Below are 10686 nucleotides of genomic sequence, written 5' to 3'. Positions count from 1 at the left end.
AGTAATCACTGTCTTGTCAATCATCCACTCATTTTGCCATGGGCTTTCTTCCAGCAAGGGAACTAGGAGGTAGTCCTACAGTGGGACTTATAAACCTTGCATTAGAGCAGGCATCCCCAAACTTCGGCCCTCCAGATGTTTTGGACTACAATTCCCATCATCCCTGACCACTGGTCCCGTTACCTAGGGAATCACGGGAGTTGTAGACCAAAACATCTGGAGGGCTGCAGTTTGGGGATGCCTGCATTAGTCAAACCCATCAGTCAATCTAGCTTGCATTCAGACTGGCAGCAGCTCTCCAAGGTTACTATTTCCCTGCCCTACCTGGAGATGCTGGTGATTGAGGCTAGGACCTTTTGCATGCAAAGTAGATCTGTACCAGTTTCAGCTTATCCCATGCCTGCTGCAGTTGCTGTTTGAACAGGTAATTTGGGAGGGCAACAGCATGAGTCACTTAATTGCAGGAAGCAAAGTTTTGCAATGCACAGAATACATGTACAGGCCAGTAAAGATGGTCTGTTGAAGGTCAGGCTGAGCAATCACACCACACTAAAAATATACCTTCAATGGTCACATGGTGCTGTTTTTAAGTTTTGTGCACCATTTTTTGTGCAACCTGGAACCTGATGGAAAATTTTAAAGTTTTGGCTTCTTCACAAATGAAGACTAACCATCACCTGCAATTTACCTAAACCCAGAGTGCACTAGGGCTGGCTGAACATGCAAGTGTACTTCCAGTTGCTTAGCATATTGGACAAAGAGGCCTGGGTTTCTTTCAGAGCACAAACTAAATTCTTTGGCTAACCGAATGCCTAGTCACAGGACGATTGTACAAATAACATGGGAGAACTGAATCACCTTAAGCTCTTTAGAGGAATAGCAGGTTAAAAGGTGGTTAAACTGATCACTAAACGTCCAGTAATTTGCTGTCATAATTCCCACTCCCCCATAAATACAGACTATGTTATTTGATAGGCACAGAAATTCCATGGGAAGGATGCAAACAGCAAGCTACAGTTTCAGTCTACAGAAGATCTGTGCAAGAGGTGCCAGAATTTGTGAGAACTTCCAAGAGCTCGTGATGGAGCTTGCGATCTCGACCCTCTTTCCTCAAAATGTCATGCCTTTTTAACTTGTGAGCCTGAGGGAAGCGATAATCTTAGCACTGATTTTTGCTCTGAGTTTTGGGCTAAAGGTGGGGTATAAATGCCTTAAGGGATCCAAAACAGGGTATAAGTAAGTGATCACATGATCAGCAACTCACTGGTGTCTGCAAAGAACAGAATCTCAAATTCACTTCCCACAATCAGTAAGCTAAAGAAACTGAACACTTCCATTAAGCAAACACAAAAGACTAGATAAACTGACGTGATCAACAATTCAAAGATATCAGATATTGTGCATCTGCCAATCCCTTTTGTTTTTTTCTGTTATACCCAATACTACTCCTACTCAGAGTAGACAACCAAAAATTATGGTCATAGCTAACTTAGGTCCATTAATTTCAATGGGTCTACTATGAGCAGAACCTAGTTGGATGCAACCCTGTTTCAAAGTCCATTTTAAATTGTCAGACATTGTTGGAGCATGGTAGAGCTGCAGAATCTCATCTTCTGTAGTCTGTATACCTATTTTCTCTAACAATGTCAATACCAACTGCAGATCATGTCCTAACGCATGAATAAAAAAACTTACAGAGTAATATGCTTTATTGGTATTCAACAAGCCATCTCTTACAGGTAAATAGCATAGGAGTTCTTGAAATCTGAAGCCACTGTTACTTGCAAGGGGAGTTGTCTAATTCTGCATATGCAGAAAACCTCTTCCATCCCAACCGGTTAATTTGGTTTTGGACCATTATCTTTGTCCTCATTTAAGTGTTTCCCTCAACCACCTTTGCTCAGAGCAAACAAGCTTTTCTTCCATCATGTTGCTGCCAGAGAAAGCCATCATATTGCCCTGTCAATGTTGGGGCCTCCCGAATGCTGCCAGCATGGTCGGCAACCAGGGATGATGGGAATTGTAGTCTTGAAGGCATACTGAAGGTGGAGACCAAAGGTAGCCATTTATCCAGGATTGTTCTGTTGATCTGTAGGACTCTGTTCTCTTCTGACCTACGCTTAAATAGCTGGTGCTTTCACAAGACTACATCCTCAGCATCTTCTCCAGCTCTTTTTCTCCTGGTTATTCTTCTTCCATTTAAAATGGCCTGATAAATAAAAACAAAAACAAAAACATCAACAGGCTGTTTCTGGTTCTCAGCTTCCTGAACATAAAATCAGCACCTTTTAACTGATTTTAAAGCTTTTTTTGTATTGTACAGACTTGAAAGTCACTTTGAGACTTTGTAAAGAAAGCAATGAAAAAATAATTGAGAGAGAAATCTATCAAGCATGCACCAATAAAAAGCAGGACCTCAATCATTCCAATGGGGGGGGGGGAATCAGACCCCTATGTAAAGAATTTGAACTGGTCACTGCACAAGCATTGAAATTACGAGAATATGCAAGGACCAACTTGAACAAGCCCAAGTGCTCTGTTTATAAAACTTGCATAGGTAAGGATGAAAACGTAATATTAACAGTAAGACTCAATATATCTGTGCCCCCATAGGTTCTTCCAACCATGCACCAAAAGCTTTTTAACACAATGACATAAAGCTCTGGTGCATATGCCTCTTACAGGGCCATTGTGCCTTAATTTTTCACATCCCTCATAACATAGTTCCGAAAACTCAAAAAAGAGCAAGGCAAAAATTGAACACGAGTCCATCATCCTGTGGCCAACCCCAGATCTCCAATAGGAAGCCTACAAGATTTCATAAGGATTTTTGAACGAAGCAGCAAACAAGCACATGTCTCCAGCATGGTTTATCTCCTCAGTCACTGTCCGAAGACTCAGAGAAGCAGTAGGAATATGCAGGTTGCAGACCACGAGGGCCCAGCTTGCTCTCAAACGGTGTGGAAGGGGACTATACGTCACAGAGCCCAAAGGCCTACGCTCCCATATGCCACATGGACAGAGCTGAGAGAGAGCAACCTCTCCAGATATCCCCGTTGGTTGAAGGCAGGATGAACTGCAAAGGGCCTCTATACAAAGCTGCTAGCCTCTATACCAGCATGCCCCAAAGTGGTACTCACCTAATGTTTGTTGGGACTCCAACTCCCATTATCCTCAGCCAATAAACCAGTGTTTATAATGATGAGAGCAACAGCCAGCATGTTGAAAGAATGCTTGCTTAAGTGTAATACCCGCTTCCAATATAATGATCCCAAACTACTACAAAGACTGTTGTATGCAGGACAACTAGCAGGACATTAGCAAACTCTCTTCTGGAAGGACAAAGCAACCCTTTTACCTGGTTGACTCTTGTGGAGCTCCAGTGTCCATGATGTGCAGAAGTCTTATCCTCACCACTTCCAGAATTCAGACCCTCATCCTTGCTCAGGCCCCAGGTATGATACACAACTAGCAGCATGACGCAGCAAATGCAGAATACCTGCTACTAAGAATAAAAACAAGGTTATCTTTCAGAATTGGGCCTCTGAAAGCAGAGGGCATTTGCCCAACAAGAAAAGACAACAGGCAACCCTTGAACAAATAACCTGCACTCCCACATACTGTACATGCCATACCCCCACCCGCCACAATATCCTTGCATTTTTACGATCAAGAGAAAACAGTTGTGGTTGCTTTGAAAAGTGTATTGAAAACAAAACCCCATTAGCAAAGCTCTTGCTTGAGGAGTGTCTCCTGCATGGTTTATCTCCTCAGTCACCGTCCGAAGACTCAGAGAAGCAGTAGGAATATGCAGGTTGCAGACCACGAGGGCCCAGCTTGCTCTCCAACGGTGTGGAAGGGGACTATACGTCACAGAGCCCAAAGGCCTACGCTCCCATACGCCACATGGACAGAGCTGAGAGAGAGCAACCTCTCCAGATATCCCCGTTGAAGGCAGGATGAACAGTAAGTGCATTTGTAGAAAGCTGTCTATTCTCTAGGCCAGCATGGCCAATGGCCTGGAATAATGGGCACTGTAGTCCAACACAGCAGATGCCCTTTCAGAATTACTTATACCAAGACAACATTTTATATTTCAATGCACTTTTAGTCTAAACCAGGCACCCCCAAACTGCGGCCCTCCAGATGTTTTGGCCTACAACTCCCATGATCCCTAGCTAACAGGACCAGTGGTCAGGGAAGATGGGAATTGTAGTCCAAAACAGCTGGAGGGCCGAAGTTTGGGGATGCCTGGTCTAAACCTAAGAGTACAGCATTATTTTCACAGTCGAGTTTATAAAGACAACACCCCACAGTGGTCTTAATGACACACACACCCCGGCCAGCAAAAGGCAAATAGGAAAAATTAATTATTCTCATGAATACCTTGAGAGTCAAAACTGCTGTACATACCCATTTCAGGATTATATGGCCATTCCAACAGCATGCCATGAGCTTTCAAGCGTACTAGAACTGGAAGAACAGAATTGTACAATAGTTAAGACAGCTGCTCCTCAAACTGGGAGTCCCAATGTATTCCTCAGCTGGTCACACAGTGAGTGTGTCTGTGTCATTTCTCCTCCCCCCCCCCAAATTTCTAGGGATTTTAAAGAAAATTCATGAAGGGCCCACAGCACTTCTATCGTGGATCCTCTTGGAGCGACTTGGTTACTGATGGCCTGCATATTAAATTAAATTCTATTTATATAAGCAATATGTTCTCTAACACGAATACGCTAATTAAAACATGGAATATATAATATGCAATTCTCCAGAATTAAATCTGAACTTGAAAGTCTTATTTTCTTTTTCAGTGAGAGGAGATAGGACTAGAAAGCTTAGCTGCTTGAGACGCCATAGCTTTTTGCTGTTGCTATTGGGGGGAGGAAGATGTTCTGGTTGATTTCAATCAATTGCACGTCTTTTAATAATAACTTTTTTTACTTAAGCTCTAAAAATTATTGCTAGGTGGCCTGGAAACATTTGTGCAACAGGCTACTTATGAGTTCAATAACTAAGAATAGAAGGGGCACAGCACAGTGGTAGATGATCTGTTTTGCATGCAGAAGGTTCCAGGTTCAATCCTTGGCATCTCCAGGTAGGGTTGGTAATGACCATTGCCTGAATCCATGGGAAGTCACTCACAGTCAGTGTGGACAGCACTGAGCATGATGGACTAATGGTCTTAACTCTATATAAGGCAGCTTCCTATGTTCCTAAGTAAATAATGTTTATAAGTGGACCTCACTTCCAAAGGTTTAAGCAGCACTGGATTAAACACAACTTTTCAACAATACCACTCAAAAAGCAACAACTTCAGTAAGGAAATACTATCCAAGTGGAGCAATGTCTCCTGCATGGTTTATCTCCTCAGTCACTGTCCGAAGACTCAGAGAAGCAGTAGGAATATGCAGGTTGCAGACCTCAGAGGGCCCAGCTTGCTCTCCAACGGTGTGGAAGGGGACTCTACATCACAGAGCCCGAAGGCCTACGCTCCCATACGCCACATGGACAGAGCTGAGAGAGAGCAACCTCTCCAGATATCCCCGTTGGTTGAAGGCAGGATGAACTGCAAAGGGCCTCTATACCAGCATGCCCCAAGGTGGTACTCACCTTATGTTTGTTGGGACTCCAACTCCCATTAGCCTCAGCCAATAAACCAGTGTTTAGGATGATGAGAGTAGTAGCCCAGCAACATCTGGCATGTTGAAAGAATGCTTGTAATACCCGCTTCCAATATAATGATCCCAAACTACTACAAAGACTGTTCTATGCAGGCCAGCAGGACATTAGAAAACTCTCTTCTGGAAGGACAAAGCAACCCTTTTACCTGGTTGACTCTTGTGGAGCTCCAGTGTCCATGATGTGCAGAAGTCTTATCCTCACCACTTCCAGAATTTAGCTCCTCATCCTTGCTCAGGCCCCAGATATGATATACAACTAGCAGCATGACGCAGCAAATGCAGAATACCTGCTACTAAGAATAAAAAGCAAGGTTATCTTTTAAAATTGGGCCTCTGAAAGCAGAGGGCATTTGCCCAACAAGAAAAGACAACAACAGGCAACCCTTGAACAAATAACCTGCACTCCCACATACTGTACATGCCATACCCCCACCCGCCACAATATCCTTGCATTTTTACGATCAAGAGAAAACAGTTGTGGTTGCTTTGAAAAGTGTATTGAAAACAAAACCCCATTAGCAAAGCTCTTGCTTGAGGAGTGTCTCCTGCATGGTTTTTCTCCTCAGTCACCGTCCGAAGACTCAGAGAAGCAGTAGGAATATGCAGGTTGCAGACAACGAGGGCCCAGCTTGCTCTCCAACGGTGTGGAAGGGGACTATACGTCACAGAGCCCAAAGGCCTACGCTCCCATATGCCACATGGACAGAGCTGAAAGAGAGCAACCTCTCCAGATATCCCCGTTGGGTTGACAGCATTATTAAGTGCCTCCATTTCTAGAAGTTTTATAGTCTCTAGGCCAGCAAGGGACAAGTACTCTCAAAATACTGGTGCCCCCAACTCCCAAGGGTAAAGTCCAAGGAACAGAACTTTTATTTTTGCAGTGGAGACAAGTGATGTGCTCCATAAGGAGTTTGCACTTTCAATAGACCAAATAACATCCTAAATGCACCCCCAAGAATTATGGGCACTGTAGTTTACCCCTCATAGTTGCCAGTAACCGCTAAACTACAGTGCTACAGAAAAGCATATGTTTCAAAGTTATATACACAGCCAAAGTATAACATCTGCATATATTCCATTTGTATAAAATTATGCTGTTCCTATCTTTGAAAGTCTTCCCAACCAGATGCATTTCAGGTATTGCTAGACTACAACTCCCAATCATTCTTGGCTATTGGCCATGCTGACTAGGGCCCAATAAGAGCTGTACCTCAAAACATCTGGAGTGCACCAGGTTGATGAAGGCTAGTTCAGGTAATAATCTGCTGATCAAGATCAAACAGAAAAAAATTCTCCAATACCTTGCATTCCCAAACTGGACATGTTCATCTGTGGATCAAATGCCCTCTTCAGCATCATCTAATGAGGTTCTCAAGCCTTTCTGACCACAAGGAACAAAAGTGTGTATTAGTGTATTGTAACTGCATGAAATACAGCTTCATACAGTACCACTGGCACCAAGCTAGGTACAGCCTAGCATCCAATAATACACTGCATAAACATTTATGCCCAAACTTATATGTATTTATATATGCTTGGTTTCAGGCAAACTTTAACGCATCACAAAGATCAGAAAAACTGTTAGGCAAGTCTGTATTCTTGCAGATTAAATCTTCAGAGTCTCATAGTTTTTAAATACAATCTTGCTTGAAATGATCGAAGTTGAAAGGTTTCTCCCCACCCATCAGCACCTTGATACATGTACACTGTTAAGAGGTCACTAGCAAGCAGAAAAAAAGGTTTTCAAATCAAGCATAGGATCATGCTAGTGCAGGTTTTTAGTGGTTCAATAAATATAAACCTCCAACAAATATGAGGCTTGTTGGGAGGATGAAATGGGAAGAGGGGAGAACCTTGTACACCACCTTGAGCTCCTTTAAGGAAATGTGAGAAATGAGGCTGGTCATAGCTTTCTTCCCAACCAAAGAGGAATCGCAGATAGAAACCAGGGAAGTGCACTGCAAGCAGAGGAATGGTTGCTGTACCTTTCTTTCCAGACTTCAAAAACAAATTGCAAGCCATGACGGCTGCTGTCCTCCAAAACACACCGACTTGCTGTACTTGTTGAATTTCTGCCTGCCGCCACACACTTTCAAGGTGCAGGAACTCTCCCTCTCCCTAGAATTGATTTTATAATCTTTTGGATAGTTTTCTGCGGGACTAACTGCGACAACGGCGTTCCGTCAACGTTGAAATTCAAGAAACGAGCGGAAATTCAATAGAAGTCTCATCACTGCATCTTCCGCAGTTTCTTTCATTTATTAAGATATCAAAACGGTGCAATTATAAAAGCAACTTAAATAATCACTTATAATTATTACAGTCCCTAACTTATAGCTTCTTGTGAAATTAAAACGCCGCGCTTCCCGCTCTTTAAGGCGAAGGCAGCAGCTCCACCACTTACCTCTTCTTCCCACGCGCCTAGAAAAGAATGTGGGACGCACGACGTGGGTATTTATAACGCGCAGGGGCTGACGGGAAAGAGCAAGCCGCCAGACTGCACGGCGCATGCGGCAAAGGTTTCCCGTCGAAGCGGAAGGCGTAAAAAGCCCACGAGTTTCATCTATTTAGGCAGTCCTTACTTCCGGTTCTAAATCGGCTTTTTCAGCATGCGGGGCAATATATGAATAGTATTTTATTTTTTTAAAAAATCGAACAACTAAAAAATGGTCCTCGGCGCATCGTGATTATTTGAGAGCACTGCACTTCTGTCTCCAGATTTCTCTCTCCCTTCCCTCTCCCTCTTAAACCTTACTCCACTATAGCTAATTCTACCAGTTTTGCCCCGCACATGGCGTGTACATCGATGGCCAACGGGAACCGAACTTTTTACAGATTCATGAAGACTGAACCTTTTAGGGTATTTTAATTTTTTCTATTTAAACAACGGCGACACAACGCATGCGTAATAGCGAAGTGGGGGAAGAGAGGGAGGGAGAGGATGGAGGGATGCAGAGGAGCAGTGATTGGTTGAATTCCGAGGTGGTGCCGAGTTGAAAGAGAAGGAGATTCTAAGAAAAAAGACTCCGACGCCGTTCTGACAACGAGGGCTCCCTCTACCGAGTGAAATGGCGAATAGCCATTCGTGCGGAACGGAGGCGGAAAGAAGAGCCCCGGTTATGTATTTTAATAAATGTAGTTTGTATGTGCCCAACGACGAATGGAGGTCTATCTTGTATTTTTGCTTCACCTTCATATTTTAAATGATCTTAGAGTGGCTATCTTATTGCAAAAGAATTTTAGAAATAGGCCTACACTTGAAAGAGAAGTTGCTGAATTACAATTCATTACCAAACTAAAAAATATGGAGAGACCTGGTCTGAATAGAGATGGAATCATGTCCCATTATACATACTAAAGCTAATTTTGATCATCTATCCCTTTAAAAATCCCTTGCCTGTCCCTATGGAACTGTTATAAGAATTTTGAGGTCATATATATATAATAATTGTTCATAAAACATGTACATGAATGTACAGAAACATGTCTGAAGCAGCACAGGAAAACAGGCCTGACTGACACCATTTTGACTCTCTCTGACCAGGTGTTCCTCTGCAAGGAAGAAGTGGGGTGGGGGGAACCTTCTCATTGTCTCAGGAATTAAAGTGATAATCCCTGGCATCCTGATACCTGACTGCCAGACAAAAGGGTGTGATTAACTTGGCTGGGAAACAGGGAAATGTAAATATCTCTCAATTTTGTTGATTAGGTTTTGGGGGCAGGGGGCAGGGTCCAGGATGCTCAGATTACTGCCACCAGACCTCCCCGTTCATGATGTGCCTATGATGAATCTAGGGAGGGGGGGTCTTGGGCTACACCCCTTCTGTGACATATGGATGATGCTTCTGGGGGGTGGGCTGAAACCAATTTCAAATCTCTTTTTAAGGGCAAGACATCTTTGTTTGGGGTTCCTTCCTTGTTCTCCTGTGTGAGAGGAAGGACCCTGTTGCAACAGCGAAAATAAAGGCTTTGCTTCTCAAACTTCTCTGGTTGGCCTCTGTTATATTCTCCAACCGATGGAGAACCCAATAAGGGAATAAAGGCAGATTTTTGCCTATATCAGAACCAACTGCCATAACAGTCATCAACAGTTATACAGTAAGGTTGAAGCAACCTCTGCTTCAGAGTATCTGACAAACTGTGTATTACACACGAAAGTTCATACCTTGGAAGCTTATACAGTATTTAGTTGATCTTTAAGGTGCCACTGGAATGATTAAAAAAAGATTTTTTTCATCTTTCATCTTGTTATTTATTATGACTACCGGTAGTAGTCTATGACAGGTCAATGGGACGCGGGTGGCGCTGTGGTCTAAACTACTGAGCCTAGGACTTACCAATCAGAAGGTCAGCGGTGAGCTCCCATTGCTCGGTCCCAGCTCCCAAGTAATTGGTAATAATGATAATGGTCCACTTACTGTCTTGCCAAATGCAAGGTGGTTCTTTTAATGAGATTCAGAAGCAATACAAACACAAAAGAGTGAGAAGATTAAAGATTTTATTCTAAACAGCAAGCATTACAGTACTATATACATTACCAAGCAAGCACTTCGATCTGCCACTGGGAAGCCCTCAAGAAGTGGCGACGTGATTCCCAGGTAGCCTCAGGTTGCACGAACCTCCGGCCATGAGTTCATGCACAAGCTTCTGAGCTATGCCTCAAAACCATTTGATTTATAGATTATAAATAGCTAGCCTGTATGGCTTGCTCAACTGCCTACGTTCAGATTATTCGTTAGTCACCCTCTTCCCAATGCTTCTACATCAAAGAAGGTCAGAAGGTACCCAACATTATCGCTTCTTCCTTCCACCAGACTATACATTAAAGGCTGCTCTCAGCCATCAAGGAGCAGAACAAGAGACAGAGAAGGGAAGTAAACAGAAGCAGGAAGAGATGACCATGTCAGATCACTTACCGGTATCTCCTCAAAGTACAAATATTTTCCGGAAAGATTGCCCATACACCTACCTTATGGGAACATTATGAGAACTACTGAGAAAA

At 43.2% G+C, this 10686-nt stretch overlaps 1 long non-coding RNA gene and 4 other non-coding genes across 12 annotated transcripts; all 5 read right to left on the bottom strand.

The window, feature by feature from the left end:
• Window positions 1-1691: 1691 nt before the first annotated feature.
• On the bottom strand, window positions 1692-8114 carry LOC118087530 (uncharacterized). Of its 8 annotated transcripts, none has more exons than XR_004692836.3 (6): window positions 7670-8114; window positions 6986-7065; window positions 5831-5977; window positions 4414-4473; window positions 3359-3505; window positions 1692-2209 (listed from the first exon to the last, which is right to left on the bottom strand). It is a non-coding gene; the product is annotated as an uncharacterized LOC118087530 (long non-coding RNA). The 8 variants fall into 8 exon arrangements; XR_015950630.1 differs by having other exon boundaries at window positions 3359-3502; XR_015950632.1 differs by having other exon boundaries at window positions 6986-7061.
• LOC118088054 (small nucleolar RNA SNORA73 family) lies at window positions 2853-3060 on the bottom strand. Its single transcript, XR_004692914.3, has one exon. It is a non-coding gene; the product is annotated as a small nucleolar RNA SNORA73 family (small nucleolar RNA).
• On the bottom strand, window positions 3745-3952 carry LOC118088052 (small nucleolar RNA SNORA73 family). The gene has a single exon (XR_004692912.3). It is a non-coding gene; the product is annotated as a small nucleolar RNA SNORA73 family (small nucleolar RNA).
• On the bottom strand, window positions 5345-5553 carry LOC118077450 (small nucleolar RNA SNORA73 family). The gene has a single exon (XR_004691644.3). It is a non-coding gene; the product is annotated as a small nucleolar RNA SNORA73 family (small nucleolar RNA).
• Window positions 6221-6428, bottom strand: LOC118088050 (small nucleolar RNA SNORA73 family). Its single transcript, XR_004692910.3, has one exon. It is a non-coding gene; the product is annotated as a small nucleolar RNA SNORA73 family (small nucleolar RNA).
• Window positions 8115-10686: the final 2572 nt, after the last annotated feature.

Source organism: Zootoca vivipara, chromosome 6 (assembly GCF_965207765.1).
Source record: "Zootoca vivipara chromosome 6, rZooViv2.hap1.1, whole genome shotgun sequence".
In the NCBI taxonomy this organism is placed as follows: Eukaryota; Metazoa; Chordata; class Lepidosauria; order Squamata; family Lacertidae; genus Zootoca; species Zootoca vivipara.
The sequence above is the reverse complement of the archived record's forward strand: the minus strand, read 5'-3'. Positions and strand labels throughout refer to the sequence as shown.